This window comes from Temnothorax americanus, unplaced genomic scaffold, assembly GCF_048541705.1.
Source record: "Temnothorax americanus isolate GAGA-0224 unplaced genomic scaffold, ASM4854170v1 Scaffold9, whole genome shotgun sequence".
NCBI classification, from domain to species: domain Eukaryota; kingdom Metazoa; phylum Arthropoda; class Insecta; order Hymenoptera; family Formicidae; genus Temnothorax; species Temnothorax americanus.
This window is the reverse complement of record NW_027509812.1, coordinates 3,909,936-3,930,617: the sequence shown is the minus strand read 5'-3', so window position 1 is coordinate 3,930,617 and position 20,682 is coordinate 3,909,936. Positions and strand designations below refer to the sequence as shown.

The 20,682-nt window shown below is 40.5% G+C and overlaps 1 protein-coding gene across 3 annotated transcripts in view; it reads left to right on the top strand.

Moving 5' to 3' along the window:
• Positions 1-20,682, top strand: part of Ph4alphaefb (prolyl 4-hydroxylase subunit alpha-1) — a 150,177-nt gene that overhangs the window by 67,150 nt on the left and 62,345 nt on the right. The gene's annotated exons all lie outside the window — the stretch shown is intronic.

The following is a 20,682-nucleotide window of genomic DNA, read 5'->3' as shown; positions in this document are numbered from 1 at the left end:
CCTCTGTGTGTCGCGTGAGTGAGCGACACATTATATTGGGCCGGCTGATGCAAAACATCCACTTTGCGTCTCGAAATGGTCCGCGACTCGGCGGCTCTCTCGGACAGGAGTGCCCAAGTTTGAACAGCGTACCATTCTCAGGAGATGAATTGCTATTATTGCATTTAATGTCGTTAACAGTGCACCCGTTAATTAGTAATCCCCGCCGTATTTGGCCGACGCCATGTGCGGTGTCGATTACGAGTAACGCAAAACGGTCGCGTAGGTAGATATTGCTGGTGTCGCAATTAATATTGCAAATTCCGTTATTAAACGCGGCAATTTCGTCAACAACGTAATCACGTACGACCCCCGAGTGATGTAAATATGCAAATTAGTCGCTGCACTGAACAATATCGTCGTGGAGACATTTCGAACTTATGGCTACTCCGAACTCCACGACCCACCGCGTGCATTCTCATTGGCGCGCGGCGCGTACGTTTGCGTTCAAGCAGAATTTTATTTTCGATCTCATTGAATAATCAAACGTTGAGAATGATAAAGTGTGCGCAAAAACTCGCGTAAAAACTCGCATTTATGACGGTTCTTTTCTCTTCTCTCTCTCTCTCTCTCTCTCTCTCTCTCTCTCTCTCTCTCTCTCTCTCTCTCTCTCTCTCTTTCTCGTGAAGAAGAAAAACAAGAAGAAGAAAAATCGACGCGTTTCCGCGTGATTATCGAAGGGGGGAAAATCGATCAGCGAGACGAGATCCGAGATCTGGAATGTGAGCCCGATTAACGAGGCATTATTGAAGTGACGAATCGTCCAGTCGTCGCTGCGCCGCGTCGAAATGACGTAATGTCGTATTAACGCGCTCGCATCGTAAGCCATCGTGGCGGCGATGACCTCAATAAATCGCGTCTCTCTTTTTCCTAGAAAACAGTAGCGCGGGGATCTTTCTCCCCTTTGCCCCTGTGTGTGCATGGCTCCGTTTATTTTTTCAACGCCTCTATACGCACACGCCTGACAACGAGTCCCTCGTCGCCGAGGCAACACGTTTCGATCGTTTCTCGAAGAACGATGGGCGATGGGCGATTCGTGTCGCGGTTCAAACGCAATAATAATAATAATAAATTCTGTTCTTGCGACCACATCGCGACCCGCTTTGTGCAATTGTTGCAAAATTTTTATCTTGCAATCGAGAAACGTCTCTATTGAGAAAAACCGACACGCGTAAACGCTTCACGATCCGATCTCACGGTTTTTGAACGGATTATTTCTGCAACGTTTACGCTTATCGTTTACGATTATGACGACCAAAGTAATCGCCAAGGTAATCGCCATTGCGATAATGTCGTAATGATTGACGGTCACGTGATCTTCTTCCCACTTATTATATTGCAATAATAGACCGCGTGCGATACGAATCGTGAGATCATCCAGTAGTTGACTAAACATAATCAACCTTGAATGAAAATCGCTCCACGCGCGTTACGTTCCTGCAAATAAACTCTCCTTGGCACATCGGCCGTCGCACTCAATGAAACGTAATTATGTCGCATATATAACACAGTTCGTGTCGCCAAAGGGAAACTTGAGGAATAAGAAAAGGTCTCTTGCAATCGTTTATTATTATTAGATTATTCTTTACACAAAATTGTTACAAAGTAGGATAAATATTTCTTATTATTATATTTCTCCAAATTCAGCATGAAACTTTTATATCTCAAGTAAAGTAGGGATGTTTCAGAAGAAATACGAATCTATTTTTATACGATTAGACTAAGAAAGAAAATTGTTTATTTTGTAAACAGAATTTTCTTGATTCAACTGCGGATTCATATCGCTTCGAAAACTTTCTGCTTCAATTAGGGTACTTGAGGGCAAAACTCGGAATCTCTTCTTACTTCATCAGGAGTACATTGCAAGCGTGTGCTGCGTCTAATATACCGGAATATTAGAAAACGTATTTAGCTTGCAAAAAGACACCGACTCTCGTTTCTCATCTTCTTTAGAAGTTTGAAAGTCGCCGTTTACTTTTTACTTTTCGAAATTAGTTCATTTGCGTCTAAATTACTTAAGGTACCATCAAATTGATGCTACCGACGCAAAGTTTAGCAATATATATTTAATGAAAAGCGGTGCCTTAAGTTAACTTTTTGAATTTTATTGCGCGCAGATCAACTTCTGCTTTTTCGCTCGTTCAACACTCTGTAACATTTTTTTCCGAATTTCGCGTGGCTACCACGCGAAAAAAAAAAAACGTTTTTACAGCAGTAAAACAATGTAAAAAAAGTGTCAGAACTTTCGGCGTTTATAACCGTCGGTTTTTGGCGCAACGAGAAAATGTCACTTGTCTCGTGAAACGTCCTAGTTGTAAAAATAACTGAAACGATCAATTTTTTTGTAGGAAGCAGTTTTGACGTGTAGTGTAGACTGCCCTGTCATCGATCGTTGTATCGTTTCGAGATGGATGTGCGAGAATAAAGAACTTTGCACACAACTTTTCTCTATCAAAAATTGTTTATGAAACATATACCGGGTGCATCCCGAATCTCCATTTCAGTTTTCACTCACGAATTCTCGAAGCAATTGTGAATGGCGACAGCTATAAGAGTTGCCATGCTAGATGTAATTTGCATTTTGGAGTCACTGTAAACTTGACGTAACGTTAGAGTTATTGCGAATAATATCAAATGTAAACTTTGCAAGAAATAACGCTGCATTTGCGCTCGCTTTCCGCAAAACGAAACGCATTCTATCTATCCGTTATTTTTCTTACATTCTATACATTTAAGTATTTCTTTCTTTTTCTCTCGTGTTTTTTCGCATGCGAGATATGGCTAATATAAAACAAATTTTGAGCGCGTAGACTCGACAAAAAATAAGTGGACGATTCCGTGTTTGCAGTGCTCGCACGGCCTATAAGTAATTTCGACGACGCGGGTAATTCGGCGGAAATTGCTTCTAAAATTTTGTAATACGCGAAAAGTCGTTCGATGCAGTTAAGGTCATTCTCTTTTATGCTTAACTCGACGATACGAGCCACTGCATTCTCTCTGCGCGCTTACGCCCTCGTATTCCTCGTTGGGACCTTGCTTACCGCTTGCCGTTTTATTTCTTTCTTTTCCTCTCCCCCGCGTGTTGCTCTCGTTCACCCACCCTGCCTTTCTTCCGAGCCAAAGTTGAGAAACCTACATACGTTTCCGGCACGTGTCGCTTCTCGTTGCTTCCACTCTCTCGCGCTCGTTATGCGTCGTCGAGTGTGCGCTCGTGAGTTTCGCGAAATGTTAAAGCCGGAAATGATAAAGAGAGAGAAGAAACCCGTCGCGCCGCGCCGAACCGCGCCGAGAGTGATACGGATAACAGCGTTCAGTTTGCATCTTGCCTCGTTGCAGCTTTAGCACGTCGCTTCCCGCGAACGGTCGTATGATTTTCGCAGTGACACCTTCTTTCCTTGCATCTCGTAATCATGAAATATAAAAGTTTTATTTGTTACAAATAACGTACGGTACCCTTTGTATTTTAAAAGCTCAAATTTTGGAATAAAAATATTACAATCGTCAAAGGAATACATCGATTTATGATGTAAATTATAATCCAATGACAAAATTGAAGCGATTAGCAGCTAGAAATAAAATTTAATTAATTGACCGATCGTTTATTTAACGACTATAATAGTTTATACTCATATACTATAATAATAAGCTTTTTTAAACGTAAACATAATGCAGTTGTTTGAAAATTTTTAAGATGATAAAAGCTAGTGGCGAAAGTATTTTGTTATAGGAATTGTTGTCGCACCACGTAATTCATGCGAATATCGACCAGAAGCAAAACGATAGAATTTCCTGTTACGAGCCAATTTAACTCCATAAAATCGTTTCTTTGCAACGAGCAACCTGCACGCACTTCCTCCGAAAGCAGAATTGCATGCGTGACACGTACGCCACCTTTAGTAATTACTGTAACGAAACTTTGTAATAAACCTCTGATCGGAACACGCTTTTTTTTATTCGAATACTGACTTTTTAACATTCAAAAGTATCATCGTACTCGCGAGAATTTTTCATTATATATATATAATGCCGATTGTATTTAGCATTTAGATTACTTAAAATTTGTGAAGAAATATCATACCAAAATTATCAAATTACATGATTTTTTAAATACCTATATATTTTTATTCTTATAAAAAAAAATAACGGAATATTATCTTTTTCTTTCTTTTGAATCGATAAACAGGAATAATATATTTTTGTTCGGCGAATACTGAAGAGTTAATTGAACGTACAAGCAAGCGACTATAAGACACGGATACCCGACGTCAAAATCTGTTTCGTTAAAGGACCGCGCGTAGCATCCCGTTTTCACAAACATCCTCCGGCGCGCGTACTCTTCCCAGCTTCGTGCCATCGTGTTGCTGCTCGCTCATAAATAACGACACCCATTGGATCCCGGGACTCGATCTAGGTCGGTTGCGTTTATTCGAACCGAGTGGATAAAAAAACTTCTGTTTTATTCGTCGCGCCCCGATCATGGAATAGTCGAAAAAAAAGAGTACGGCTGAATGGCCGCGAGATTGGGCCGGCGCAATCGCGGAGCAAATCGCAGGCAGGGCGCGAAATTAGCTGAAAAAACGTTATACTTTTTTTTTGTGGTTTCGTTGCACTCACCCACGGACTGGCAATATGCGTTAAATTCTGTACAATTTCGCCTTCTGCTGTGTCAGCGTAAAATGTTATTTGACGCGAACAACTTTTTGACTATTCAACCAATTATTCTTTCCCAGAGCGTAACTGTTCCCTTTGAAACATTTGGTGTAATATTTTTTCTATAGCATTGCAAATTAATGTGCTGATACTTGCGGATACAGGACAAGATCGAATCATTCTATTTCAACTGAAGTCTGACCGAGTGACGTGTGCGTAGATAAGAGCACTAAGTATAAACATCTTTGTATGATCGTTATATGGAGAAGAGTTTACGACTAATTTTAGCGTCAAATAAGTTTTTTATTAAACAGGGTTTTATTAAACATAAAAATAGAGTTTTTTCTTGTAACTAATGGAATAAACAATCGAAATTTATTTTCTAGTTTTTAGTCGAATGTCATATGTAATATAAGGAACGTTTAAAGACGTACGTATATCTTACACAGGGCAGGATCAGCAGTACCGCGCTTACGTCTCATCATAAATGAAACGTTGAGTAAAATGTCGCGTCATTCGACATACTTACTCGCTTCGATTTCAGTTTTTCATTTCCTCCCAAAGTCGTTTGACTTTTGCAACTTCTATCCCGCATTTAAAGCGGAAATTAAGCGGTGCCCACACCGACGAGAACGAGTGCCGCTTGTCTTTCGCTTGTCTTTCATTTTTGTTTTTTCCCCTTACTTTACATCGCATTTTCCCTTTCCTTTTTCACTCCCGGCTCTCCCCCGATTGCACGAAACACAATTTAACTCCGTCTAAGGCAAAATGCGAAAATCTTGGCGAAATGCGGAAGTGTATCGCGGAATATCAATCGATTTGCGAGGTAAATCGAACTTGCGTTCGGTAGAGCGGGAAGAGTGTAACGTGTACGGGGACTCGCATGATCAATGTAAGAAAGTGGTCGAGGAGACACGAATATCGCTCATTTTACCCTCAAATATAAACTCCGTGACTGTGAGAAACAGATTAATTAAAGAGATAAACCAATATTTTTTTATCAGGAAATTAATTAAAATTTGTCATATTCTTCGGAGGATTGCGGCTTTGAGATCCACCGGTTCTCCTATATTGCTCTGTTTTCATCTAGCTCATATTATATTCGATGTATTTGCGGTGAATTTTACAAGAATATGCGGATCGTGATGATAAAGGCTTCTGACAGACGGTGGTCGTACGCAGCGGTGCAGAGATGCGTCACACGTTGCTCTCGGGGCCAGAGCCAGAGCTCGATGTACGCGATGCACATTACGTTCATAGGGAGAGAGATCGTGTAGCGTGACTTGAGACTTTGGGAATTCGGACCGCGAAAGCAATAACGCACCGTCACGGAAATGGTTCGCTACTGTCAGCCGCATACGCGACCGTCGCGCATGCATTCGGCAAACCTCATACCTATAGCTATAGAGAGACGTGCAGCTGCAAATTTCACGTATCGACCTACAAAGCGCGCGCGCGGTACAGTTTTGATGCGCGCCAAAAATCGATACGCCCGTCATCGCGTTTATTCGGCTTGAACAAAAATTGAGAATTCTGATAATGGTGTTTATAACAAGCTCCACACCTTCAACCGGATAAAATAGCGAGTTCATTTGTTATGATTCCTATTGTATGGACTTTTTTTGCCTTTCGTTATATAAAATTTTCATCGAGAACATAATGGACCAAGTTTACACATGGCGCATTCTTTTAAACGTTTACACGGAGAAAATTAAATTTTTCTTAAAGAAAAATATACTCTACTTTTATTTCAGATACGTAGTTTTTAATATTTAATAACCATAAACATGTACAAATACAACATATAATTGGTATCTGGATTAACTTTCTTTTGATATTTTTATTTTATTTATTTAACAACAAAAAATACATTTTTACATAAATGAAAAACAGAACATACGCGATAAAATTTATTTTGCAACGGAAAAGAGCAAGGACTTTGTGGACAAGAGGTTATGCAAGAGGTTTGTAAATAAAATCAATTGCACGTATTTTGACAGCACTTATTTATTCAAATAATTTACTACGAATTTCGCGATAATTTGCACTTTTGGAGATATTTAAGTGGTTTTTTCGGAGCCCTCGCTCCGCGTGCACTCGCGTATGCAAGCGCGTGAACGCGTACAGAGGCAAAGAGACGAGACGAGACGAGACGAGACGAGACGAGACAAGATGAGATGAGATGAGACGCAGACGTGCGGCGAACTCTCATCGGACGTGGTTTGAAACGCGGCATTCGCTTTCCGTGTCTTCCGATGGAATTCCCAGTCTTCGATGTTGCACGACTCGTTCCGGAGAGCCCTCCAAAAAGGGACTCGCACGCGCGCGCTCGTATTGGGCGGACTAAAGCATCAGAATGTTTCCAGTCAAGCTACTCGACGGGAATTTGATCCCGGTGAACGTTTGAAATCGCGTCACATGCGCACACCGAGAGTGCGTTAGCTCTTAGCTCCCTTGAACTTTAATCTTACCCTACCGTTCCTTCCTGTTTCAGGAAAGCCCGTGCATCCTTCTACTTTTAATATTTAAACGCTACCGTGTACCGAGGGGACACTATCGCGCGGTTCGCAGGATGTACATTGAAGGGAGGTTGGCGGAAGTTTTGGATGTTCGTCGACGGGCGTAGGTCGACGCAACTCCTGACGTTAATTTTAATCGCACGACAGCATGAGGGACGAGGGAGAAATTTGAATGGCTGATTCTTGTCGCGAAAAATTGCGAGAACATCGCTCCGAGAAAACATTCTTCCATCACTCTTTCATTGTTCTTGAAATACGCGGGAAAAAGATGCATTAATATCACGTGCGAAAGCGGGACCTTTCGGGAGTTTTGGCGCCACGACGGTACGTTCCCTTAAGTGCTCTATCCGGCAATCGACTATTCATCCACCTTTCCGATCGCGCCGTGGCACGGTGGCTATTATAGCCCGCACTCGGGCGAAATTAGGGTCGTTTAGTACGGCGATTTCTGACGTGCGAATGCGTGCATCTGTAGTTTCGCTCGAATTTGCACCGCTCAAGGGTAGAAAGCACCGCGCGCACGCTTGTAGCTGCAGTCTGCCGGCGGATTATCGACGCGATATCTCGCGGTTTGCGCGCCCGGCCTCGGCCCGCATCGAGCGCGAACTCCGCGTATCACGCGTTAGCATCGTGCGAAGTACCAAACGGAAGCCCCGTTGCGAGCGGATCGAGGGCATCGATATCGACTGGATATTTATCGCCGGTTGGATTTCGCGCAACGCTTTCATTCGCGCGTGCTTTTGGGTGCCGCCGCCGCCACCGCTTCGTCTTGTTATTGCCGTTCCGCTCCCGCTGCTGTTGCGGTTGCGAGCAATGCGAGCCCGACAGGTAATTCATCATGCCGCGCGAGTACGCACGGCTGCTTCATCAACGATGATACGCGAAATTTCGCGGTCCAGAGTATCGAAAATGCCCGCCGGTTAATCTCGAGATATCGTCGCTCGATCGTTTATAAAGCTCTTGTTCCGTTGTGAGAATAAAAGCTGAAAAGCTATAATTGTGAGAAAAGCCAGCTAAATTAGTACATGACAATTATAACAAAGAACTGGTATGTGATGTAATGAAGTTTATTAAAAATACGTTAAATGTAAAAAAAAGATAAAAATAGAACAGTTATATTATTCATTACAAAATGGTTTGCGAAATAACAGTTTCAAAAGTGTGTACATGAATATATATATCTTGAAAATTTTCAACGCAGATTCTTGGATGTAAAATGAATGTACTCGGTAATGGTAATGGTATTTCAAGTTGCCGAATTCTCCGTCGCTTAAAGGTTAACGAACGGTAACAGCGATCAGAGTTCGGAACTGACGTGGCGGAACCCGCTTTGGAACGGTTTGAATCGAAAGCCGCGCATTGGAGTTTCGCCTCAGACTCAGTGCCTCTGTCCTTTATCGGACCTAAATCGAAATTACTAAGCCACTGCGAAATTGTACACTGACGGGTTTCTGAGGGCGCGACGTAAAATCTGCATGGCGAATGTACGAGAGCGCAATGCGGGAGAATAAATTTACGTGCGGGCGTAGGAGAACAACCGATGTCATTGTGTAACTGGGAAAGTGGAAGGAAGTGAGTGTTTTACGGAGCAGATACGAGACGTTCGTCTTATTCCTCTTATTCCCAAGTCATGGGATTAGTGACACGACTTGTTCCAATCCATACGAAATCTAATTTCTATAGAGTATAGACAGCTTGATAGATGGATAGATGAAGCTCATTTAATTTTAAGTTTATTTTATCAGATTTGAAATTATTTATTTATTTTATTAGGTCCTCAATTATCTAAATTTCGAGTTTTTCTGCAAATCTTTCTTTCGTGTCTAGATTTTAGATATTGCGAAATGCGCGATTAATTCAAAATATGTGTATATACGGATATAATAATTTTAGGTGATTATTTGACACATCTGCAGTCTCTTTAAATTGTTGTAAATTGTATTGTTCTAAAGTCGTTAAATTATTGCGTTCGGACTTTGAGATGTCTATAAAAATATGAGTTTTTCCGATGATGCCACGATTGTCACGTACGTCGAAACGCAATTATTATTTATGTCACTCGCTAGAAGGTCGCATCGAGTGACTGAGCGGCTATAAAATACACTCGACGCACGCATAAAGTCACTGAAAGTGCGTGCGAATATTGCCTGCTTTTTCTCGAACAAATTATCGGGTCGCATGCGTCCTCGCTTAATCTCACTTTTGCATTTGCAGTGTCGCGCGCGGGGCGAGCTCGCCCCCTGTTTTCAGGTCGTACATCAGAGTTGGCGTATCCTTTTTTCTGCATTTGCCAGCGTCAGATACACACGTGTACGTGTGCTGTCCCATTGAATATGCAATGAGAATGTGCTCGGAAATTCCGCGCTTTTTCTTTTTTTAGCTACAGCTTTTCATCTCTTTCCACCCGCGCCGCGTCTCCATCTCCGTCCACCTTCTTGCTTTGGAAAGGTTTGAACTGACGGACTTTCCGAATAAAGATGTAATTTCTGTAGATTATGATATCTGTATCCCAACTTGAAGGAAAACGGCGGAATATTTTTAATATTTTCGTATAATAATTGTAGAAGGATTTTCTTTTTTTTTTTCAATTTAGAAAAGTAGCTTATATTATATATTACATTTTATTAATATTATTATTTATTATTAATATAATTAATAATATTAATAATATTATTAATATTTATTATATTAATATTATTTATATATTATTAATATAATTAGCCTTGAAAAATGAAACTATATAGTCATTAACATTGACTTGTAATATAACATTTTAAAAACATCCTTTTATTATCGAAATTTCTTTCTTTTAATATTTATATTCCATCGCGATATATCGTCATAATAAAATAAAGCTTACACGTTATGCGATATCTTTGACATATACTGATATCTTTTATCGAATATTTATCTTTATCGGATATCTCGTTTCTCTTTTTTTCTCTGCTTATATTAAATATATTAAAAAAATAATGAAAAGATAAAGAAATTAAGAATTGCTTCTAAACGTCTCGGGCGATATTTTGTTGTTGTCGAAAAGAGCGTATAAAGGAAAATCAAACCTCAAATGTAATTCTGGATTGCGTGGGCGGTAAAGAATCGACTCACAGCTCACAGCTCTTTTTCCGACTTGGATTATCGTGCAAGAGACGAGTAAAATACTAACTTCGAAGTAGATAGCAGCTCTCTCTCTCGTTATTTCACTAATTGTGACTCGTTGCTACCTTACCTTTGTTTTCGCCGCGTCTTACTTTAGAATTAAAACATCAACGTAGTTCGCTCCGGTGGTCAGCTTTTCGCCCCTTTCTTCCCAACCTTTATTCACTGATCCCGGTGCTTTCTTTTGTTTCTTGCGAAGAAGTCGGGGCAAAACTTTCAGGAGAGAAAAGTCTCCTCCCCGCTCCGGGTTAGCTCCGGTACTTTTCAGAAAACGTCGCCGACGGCCGGTTGCGGTTTACTTTACTCTTCGCCTTCTGTAAATTGTTTGCGTTTAACGGATGTTGCTACATCCGTTAAATTCAAGACTGTCATCCGGCTCCGCTTGGGCAACAAATCTCGAGTTAATTAACAATAGGGCTCCGTGTTTGCTACACGCGGGCACGAATACCTCTAAATGAAGAGAGAGAGAGAGAGAGAGAGAGAGAGAGAGAGAGGGAGGAGCTGTGGTGTAGATTTAGAATAATTTCGATCGCGCAACAGCGTTATTGCACGCAGTGGTTGCATGTATGCGCTCGCCACAAGTGTAAGTGGTATTACATATACGGAGTCTTTGGCTAACATGCAATTTTCATTCATAGCGAATTCGCGAGATGCACTAGCGGGAAATAACCCGCGGATTTTATTTTAATGGAATTTAGCTTCGAACCATTTTAAAATTTTACATTGATGATCGAAAAGAAACAAAATGCCATGAAATATAAAATCTTCTCTAGGGGAAAATTTTCAAAGGGCTGGCGTGAGGTGGATGCCGCGGCGCTTTTGCGATCGTATGCAAAGTGCTCGGAGATTTCCATAAAGAACATAATTCATCGACACTGAACGAGTTCAGTCGCTGAGTCATCACTTTGCAACTTTTACCTTATTCACCTTCACACCTTTGCACCTTTCCGATAAATCGGGGGAGAATTTTCGTGAGCAAGATCGAGGTATTAAGAGGTATTAGCTAGTATTACTTGAATGGGGCATACTTAATTAACATTGTACTAATACCTCCGCTTATGTAATATTCCTTGATTTAAATCATTCGATTTTAAGAACTAAATTTCTTTAAACTATTACCACGCGAATATAATAACTCTTTAAATTGTCAGAATTATTATCAGTACAAATTGTTTCGTACATAGCCATCATGGAATTAGTGCACAAATGTTAATATATAAACGGTACGATAATAGTATATACGACGTGTGTTCACATTTGTCACATTGTTTAGCTAGATAGCTTGACAGTTTTACGTAACAACCTGGCAAAGTCTTCGATAATTATAAGGATAATAAATCATAGATAATTTAGAAAGTACGAAGAATCGGTCGAGATGATAAAAGTTTTTATGGTTATTTGGTTTCTCGTACATATTATCGTCTATCTCTATATACACCTGTATCACCGCCTGGAGATTATTAATACCCAGGTATCACGCGATCAGCATATAAATTATGATCGACAGTTTACCAGTCGACTTACATTCGACCGGGGCCGCGAGGGTGTGTAAGCTGCGACTTCGCCACTTGGTAATCCTCCTCAGTTATCTCGAATAGACTCTCGCCGTTTCGTGGCTGTTGACGTGCGATGCTGAAACTTGTGGCGATTCCCGCGGCGCGATGCTTGGTGAATCGCATGAGTATGTTCGGCAGCTGATAGCCGGTCGAATCCTATTGCTTCTCTCCGCTGGCTGCCGCGCGCATTGAACAGATCCGTATCCCATCAACGATCTTCCTGAACGTTCCCTCCGATACTTGCGCGTTCGACCGCGATTGATTTCGCTCGTCTGCGATAGAATATCGTCAGAGAACTATGCTGCCGGATACGATATACCCGCGAATATACCAACGCGTGCTCGCGTGATTCGAGGCCTCGATATTATATTAAGATCACGGCGATAGCGGTAATCCGCAACGAGTGGCGAACAAAACTTTCGCAGTTTCCTGCTCCGCGTAATCGCGATCGTTCAATTCCGAAAAATGAAAAAAACTGATGTGACAATAGAGAACCAAAAAGTCCAATTATTTTATCAGGATATTTTTTTACGTTGGCGAAAGAAAAAATTTAAAATTGTATTATCAAAATGATTCACGTGTTGGCTGAAATAATGTTATCTTGTTTTATAGACTAAAAAATTTGATACTCTGTTTTATACTCTATTTTGGCAACACGTAGTGGAAACAATAAAACAGTTGATTTGATAAAATTTTATTTAATTGAATTTGATTCGTGTGTATTTCGACAGAATTGATCTAGCAAAACGATTCGGTTAATTTTGACAGATCTATATGCGATGCTTGCAGCTATTCCAGAATGGATTCACGCGGATTTTTCGGCGAAACCCCTCTCGACGAATGGCGATTTCGTCACGATTTTTTGTCTCCCGCGCCTAGTTTCATGAATTTGATACAAAAAATCGTACGGAATATAAATGTAAATCAATGCATGTTCACCATACGCACGTTTATGCTATAAATAAAATATGAAGGTAGCTACAAAAGAGATAACTATATGGTACATTGAACTAATTATATTTTTAAATCATCGTTGACGTTATACCATTATTTATTCTTATAGCGTTTTTCACTGGCAGAGCCGGTGCGCACTCAGTGCACATTAAAGCCGTCGTACACAAACCAACGTAAAGTGTATGTTTAATATAATCGGGTTAAATCATGAAATCCTCAATATTCTTTATTGCACTATTTGGTAAAATATGTACTGAGTATTTTATCAGTCGAAATATTTGCATTTTACTTTAAATATTAGAGACTATCGGTGTACAACGGCTTTAATGTGCACTGAGTTCGCACCAGTTCTGCCAGTGAAAAACGCTATTATATAATACTTTTTACGACTCACTATTCATAAGATTTGTGTAATACATGCATATATTCGCCCGCGTTTCCAAACTGCCGCAGAGAAGTAAATTTTCGCGTAGTATCCATCTGATATACATTTATGCTTGATATAAAAGGAAAAACGGAAGAGAGATAGGTAGGAAAGTTATGGAAAAATGAGAGAATTAGGGAAGAAAGCTGTAATAAAGATAAGAAGTTAGGGGGGAGAGAGAGAGAGAGAGAGAGAGAGAGAGAGAGAGAGAGAGAAGAAAAAATAAAATGAAAAATAATGAGAGAGGGAAAGGGTTAAAGGGGAGGAAGAGCGGCGAGTGCATACGCAGGATAAGAGCGCGGAGAAAATCGGGATTAAGTAATAGGATAAGGGAATGGTGGAATATAGCAGCGTATAAGAAGAAGAAGAGCGCGGACAGTTAAGAAAGGGAGTAAAAAAAGAGTAAGGAGATATGCGTATGCGGAATAACGTGCGAGCAAAATTGCGAGACGGTAGACCAGGATTTGCCATCTGCATATAGTAGTCTACGCATATTTAAACTTTCCGCGTGGATCACTTTAGTTTAGATGCATGTGATCAAAAAATGCGGTAACGTACTGATTACTGAAATACTGAAATGCCAGAATGTATCTCGGATGCGATAGACGCGATATTAAAATACTAGCTCAAACGACATATTCTGACATTGATCTTGCAGTATCCAAGGAGTTGCTGCTTTCTAATTTAGTATATTTTTTAATGATAAAAATCATGCAATTTTACTTTTATCGAATTCAAATGTGAAAGGTATTTTAAGAGTAAAAATCGAAGAAAATAAAAGTGTACATAGTATGTTTACTCGCGTAGCTGAATATTTTTAATAACAACAGTCATAATTTTTGCATTTTTATTCCTGGGTTAAAGTCACCCTCTTTTGCGTTTTGTAAGACAGTTTATGTAACAGACCGTTTTACGAACGATTGTAAACGCTCGAGCGTGCAAAACGATATAATTACTACGCTTAGTGATGGATTCTGTTTTATCGATGACATATATATATATTTTTAATTAGTTATTCACGTAAATTATACGTGGTAAATCGCGAAATAAAACCAACGGAGCGACGAAGGGGGGGAGAGAGAGAGGGTTGGCGGCAAAAATTTCCATAATTCTCACAATTCGTTTCTGGCCTAGAGCCTTCGGGGTGGGGATGATGAGAGAGAAGGGGTGAACAGGGGAAGGCCACAAGGGCGGGTTAAGAGTGGCGCAAAATATTCGCTCGTGGCTCTCTTTCATCTTCAGTTCCGCAGCAAAATGCAAATGGTCGCATTATTCTGTTCCGTTGCGGGGAAGAAAGGGCGCGACGCGAGCTTGAAATATCGAAATGCCGTTGGTGTTCTTTCGACTGCCTATCTAGGCCAGCGATAGTTTTTGGTTTCGGGTTAGCATTGTCTCGCGATAGCATGGCACAGCTATATGATTTGATGCTGCTAGCGTTTTTATGCGCGTTCACACGATAAAAGTTCAGAGAATCCCCGGGCGAAACGATATTTTTTATTTAATTTGCGGCATAGAATTTTATACGCGATAGCAAGGTATCTAGAAAAAATCGTCGGATATTCTTTTCACTACAAACTTTTTGCTTGGCTCGCATTCAATTTTTCCCCAACGCTAACGTTGAAACGTCTACATTTTTCGAGCGCGAACGAACGATTAAAAATGAAGATCTCTGGTGAACGAAGTTTCAGGATAGAAAATAAACGACGAAATCATATTATTTGGAAGATATCATTTATTTCATAAAAATTACGAATTATATGGATTGTAGGAGAATTTTAATCCATACACACATTTTGTATTTTTATGAACGGTTACATTAATAAATTATTATAATTTTTAGCGTATAGAAAATTATTAGAAAGAATACAATTTTATATAGGATACCTACATTAATGTGTATCGCGATTCTCTTTTTTTTTCTTATATTATTTTTTTATATTATTACTCTACAGTCAACTTTTTTTATTTTTACTAACATGTATTGAAATTAATTTTTTCAATTCCAAAATATTCCAATTTGACCTGCGCTCTTCTGCATACGCTGACTTGGCAATTCTGTTTGCCATCCATACACCAGAAAGGTTGACGATTCTAACTTGATTGTCATCGGCCAGACACTGTTTGTTCTCTTTCCTTTTCACCACCAAACACTATCGTCCTATTCACATTTTGTTTTACGACCGGAGTTACCTCCAGTCAAAGCTCTGGGGGCTTTGTGTTCGGCTGCAATAACGCGTCTCTTTTTTTCTCCGAATTCCAACGACTCTGCCATCACGGCATCGGTATTTTTGCGGACGATAAGGTTAAATTGATAAATACTATAAATAGTAAAACAAATTTCTTTGCGCAATTAGAATAAACAATTTTGACATAACAAGTAAAGGATCAGTCTTCTATTTATATTAAACTATACTTTACATCTTTACGTTATAGAAACACATACAGTGTAGATAATGCCATGGCAACTTATACTTTGCTTGTTCCGAGCTTTTTCCGCAGTTATTTAAGTTGTGAGATCGTTCAAGATAGAATACGTTGATTTCGGATCAGCTTTTTCTTAGCTTTATCTTATAAACGATCATTTTCCCCGATCTGATTTTCTCTCCAAAACATAATACTTTGAAAACGTGAGATCGAATAGTTTACCTACCCTGCTGTAGCATATATTTTAGAATGACGCACGATATTGCCGATTTCGCGGTACGACACTTTGCTGATGAACCGTTCTTTTCGCGGAGAACACGGAAAACAGCGGAATAAGTTTCTTCCAGAAGTTTTCCAATATTTTGTCGGTTCCAACGGTAATAAGAACGGTGTCTACGTAGACCTTACCGTGAGATCGTGGGATGAAATATGCGACTCTCCTGCTCCGGCTCCGGTTCCGGGGGGCATGCGGGCGCGCGGCACCTCCATCTGCGGTTCGGGGAGACCACTGCAATGCTCTGTAACGTGCTACCGTTGCTACTTGCGCGCGGTTTTGTTTTACCTTTCTTTTTCCAAAGTGGCGACCGCAATGTTGCCGCGCTTCTCGACAGATTCATCGGCGCGCCTTCGCATTTGCGGGAATACCCTTTTTTCTCTCGTTTCCCTCGCGATAATTAAGCCGCGGAACGTAGCTTCCGACCTTGTTGCATAATTACGAAAGCACTTAAAAAGTACCGTTTTGTATGTTTCGCGCGCGTACAGACAATCGTGCTTACCATTATTGTGCATTTCATTATCTCGTTTCTTACGCGGAATATAATAACCGATTTTAAGCGGTATTCCGTTACAGCGGAACTAACGCGTGCTTCTTTTTTAACGTTGCACGTTACTTTGAGACATCCTTTCCTTAATTAACGTTACACAGTACACTTAACCTTTTCTACATTTATCCGCTAGATATACTGCGAGAGTAAGTCAAGTATTTTAATTAATTCACGATCCATCGCGCCCAATCGCGCCCGGTGACGTACATCTCACAGGCGCAACGAGGAACTTATTTACTTTATGTCAGGGTGCATCGTGCAATGCATTTTGCGCGGATGTGCGTGTACCGAATTAATCACCCGCCTTGGCTGTGATCTCGAGAATTACGGATATTTATAGCGAAGCCGATTCTGATGCAAATGAGGGGATGAGGGTCTTCCATCCCGATAAAGTCGTTTGCCTCCGCGCTTACCGGGAGTGTACCGCTTTAAATTATCTGATGCGCTCTCTCTTCCGTGTAGCGCGATAAAAAATTCTTCTGTCCTCTGGAGTACTACGGGGCGGGGAGGAAATCGACAATAAAAATACTTTATTAAGTTCTCCGCGTTAAAAATTCTTAGCGCGTGAACCGTACAGCCGACTTTGTTGTGCAGTCGATAACTTTATTCTCGATTGTAACTTGAAAACTATCTCGGTACGTTAATATTTTACTTCAGGCAGGATCTATTCTACGTTGATGGATCAAAATTACCCTTGCTGAGCTCTTTAAGTAGAAAGTCCGTGGGATACACTCTGACATGTAACAATATTTCAGGATTATTAATTCAGTGCTCATTTAAAACATTATTAGATTCAGGAGAAGTTTCGCATTTCGGTATATTGAGTATTCGTTTGCGTGTTAATTTTAGTTTAATCCCGCAGTTTATGCATATGGGAAACCGATTGAGATACAATTTACGGAGTCCCGTATTCGTCGCCCGTCGCGTCGTTTTCCCAATTAGACGCGGCCGATGAAATTCGTCGTGCGAGCGACAATAATTTCGTTGCTAGCTCGCGAGTTAGCTTCCAGTCACCGGGGACCTTCGTTAAATTACACCAGCGACGTCTGGGGAGACGCGGCAACTTAATTAATTGCTATATACAGCGGCAGAATAAATTGTTTTACGATCATACGGTAGAAATCACGTTTTTTTCACGTGGAAACAAATAAAGGGTGAATGATAAAAGGGGAATTTCGACGGTAATTACGTATTAAATGTATTAAAGTGTTTGAGGCATAATTTACTTTTCTCTCGACTTTTCTGCTTTTAGTCGTGATTTCGCCATATAATTTACGCGATTTATGGTCGGGCGAGTTTACCTTTTTTTACTCCTCCTATTTCATATGTCTACCTCATTTGTCCGTACGAATGGAAGTCTGATTTTTTACGCTCTTTTGCCTCGCTTCGAATCTTCCCATCGTTTCTCTCCCTTTTTCCCTCCTTTTATCTCTCTCTCTCTCTCTCTCTCTCTCTCTCTCTCTCTCTCTCTCTCTCTCTCTCTCTCTCTCTCTTTCTTCCAATCCATCCTTTCTCGGATATTTATTTTTCCTCACGTTTTCTTGATCCGCGCAGTCATTATTCAACCACCCCCAATTTCCGACCACCACTCGCGAACAAATGAAAATATTTGCCCGGGAGATTTGCAGGTTTGATTGCTGAATTTCCTCGTTGGTTTTCTTATTTCGCGGATACGCAGCGGAAGCGTAATGCCTGTGATTTATTTTTGACGCACGATATTACATGCTTTCGAAAAAAGGTAAAGTGGATGGATAAAATATTACTGCGTACTTCTCACGAAGAGGTGAGAAGGAGAAGAAAAGGGAGACATTCCATTTATATATATAAAGTAGCTCAATTCGCCACGATCTTTTTTTTTTTCTTAGGACGTTTTTACGTATAGGAGATTTAGGAGAAAATTGAGAAAACTTTGGAAAAATGATTCACATAAGTCATATGAGAAAATCATTTTTAATCAGAAATAAATTTAATATACATAGAAAATGGTGTAATATAGAGCAAATATTAAATCGTACTCCGTATAACAAAAGCGAATAAATCAAAATGAATATTTTTTCAGTAAAATAGAAATTTATACACACGTCACATTTTTCTATTCCATTCATTCATATTATATTTAAATATATCTACGTAGAAAAAAAAATCATACAAATTTGTCGTTGGTCTAATAAATTATCTCTGTTGAAACTTTAAGTTTTTCTCAATGCCAACAAATTAGTGGTCGTTGCTGTATATCTAGATGATCCAGGAAGAACCGCGACAAAATGGCGCGAGGATAATCGGAATTGTCCGGCGCGGTGGTAGGAGTCGAGCGTGTGGATCGAGTTTAGCATCAAACGAGGGTCTGTAATCCTAACTCGCTTCGGTCCGGGTCGAAGGATCTTGCGGTAATCCACGGCTAGAATCGAGCTTAAATCGCTTCTCGTGACACTAGCTGAACAATCCTCGCCCCGGGGCTCAGCATCCTAGACAGAGTGTGCTAGCTCGACCGTAAAGGACCACTCGAGCATCGTAAATCCATCGTTGCGCTTGATCCTGATAGCGAAGTCCTCGGCATTATCCTTGCGGAGCACGCGTCTTTTTTTCCTCGAAGAACATCCGGCGTTCGATGATAAAAATCGATCTCATTGCACGGCAATTTCTTTCACGTTACACGCCGAGAGCATACTAACGATATCAGAATTGAAAAGTGGTAATGCATAGGCGTTGAACCTGATAGCTGGTACCGTTAATGCGCCCGTTACATATTCGTGTAGAAGATTAATATCCTCTTGCGAAGATGCTATATCGTGTAATCGTATAGTCGATATCTATTGCCATAATCAACATTCATATTCGACATTGCCAGAGAAGACTCGAGCAAGATTGAAAACCCAAGTTTCGCGTAAATAAAGTTTGTGTCGCGTCTTGTAAAATGTGCTCGAGCTTGTTCGTCTAACTCTCGGTACTTCTCTCTCTCTCTCTCTCTCTCTCTCTCTCTCTCTTTTCCTTCATCCTTGTCATCCTACCTGCCCTGCCTGATCTGCCTCTGCCTCCTTCTTCCACCTTCCTGTGTAAGCCGGAGTTCTCGAGTCGACGAAACTTGATCGCATACAATCGATAATTCTAACGTGAAATCGAGCCTCGAGAAAAGGTTGGGAAACGGAGGGGGTGCGGAAACGCGAAGGATGGCGAACGATTCGTTCGTCTCGGGCTTTTTAAAATTAACCGGAGTTATAGCCGTTGAGGAAAAAAAGCGGAAATGTGAGCTGACTACCGTGGATACGCTGTGGATTTTCTCTCCTAACTGCATAAATAGGCGAGGCACGGATATACGTTACGATATCGAGCTTCTCAAACGCGTAACTCCAAAAAGAGAATTCTGCATGTTTATCGAATGTTGATATTCCTTCTATTGTTATATATATACGTGAACAGAATTTTTTTCCAATATTCTCTGATATTTGCAAATTTATTATGTAAAGTTCCGCAGAGGGTTTTGACGAGGTTAATGTTTCTATAATTACATCATCGAGAACACGTCATTAACGCGTGTTAAAAGATTTTTATGCACAAAAACAATGTCTAAAGAAGGTTTTGTAATTTAACATTATATTCAATCACTCATTGAACCTTTTTCGCAAAAGTAGAGGAAATTCGTATTATACTTATATTAAATAAATTTGTAATTTCAAAAGACCAGATTTCTCAAGTTCGAAATCGATCCCTCGTCGACGAGAGTTTTCGTAATGTTTAATTGACCATTCATACGCTGCCCATTCCTGAGTCCAATGTATGTTATAGGATAATTTATAAATCATACTTATAGACTACATTCTGATTCGATCTGAAATCGCTAACTCACGGTCTCTCTCTGCTTCCTTGAGCTTGAATCGGGCGAGCGATTGCGAACAATCAATAATCCCGTTTCTCGTGAAATCGAGCACGAGCTCGAAACGTGAGTCTCCGGTCATTTCGTTCGTCTGGAACTTTAAAAATTAACCTCGTGCGCGCTCGTGAACGACCTTCGCCATTGCCGGAGGAAGGAAGGAACGAACGGACGGCAAAATAGATACAGGGGACACTCTCGTCGCTGGCATCACCGTCGATTTTCCAACGATTCGGACTGGAGAAACTCGTCGAGGCTCCGCGTT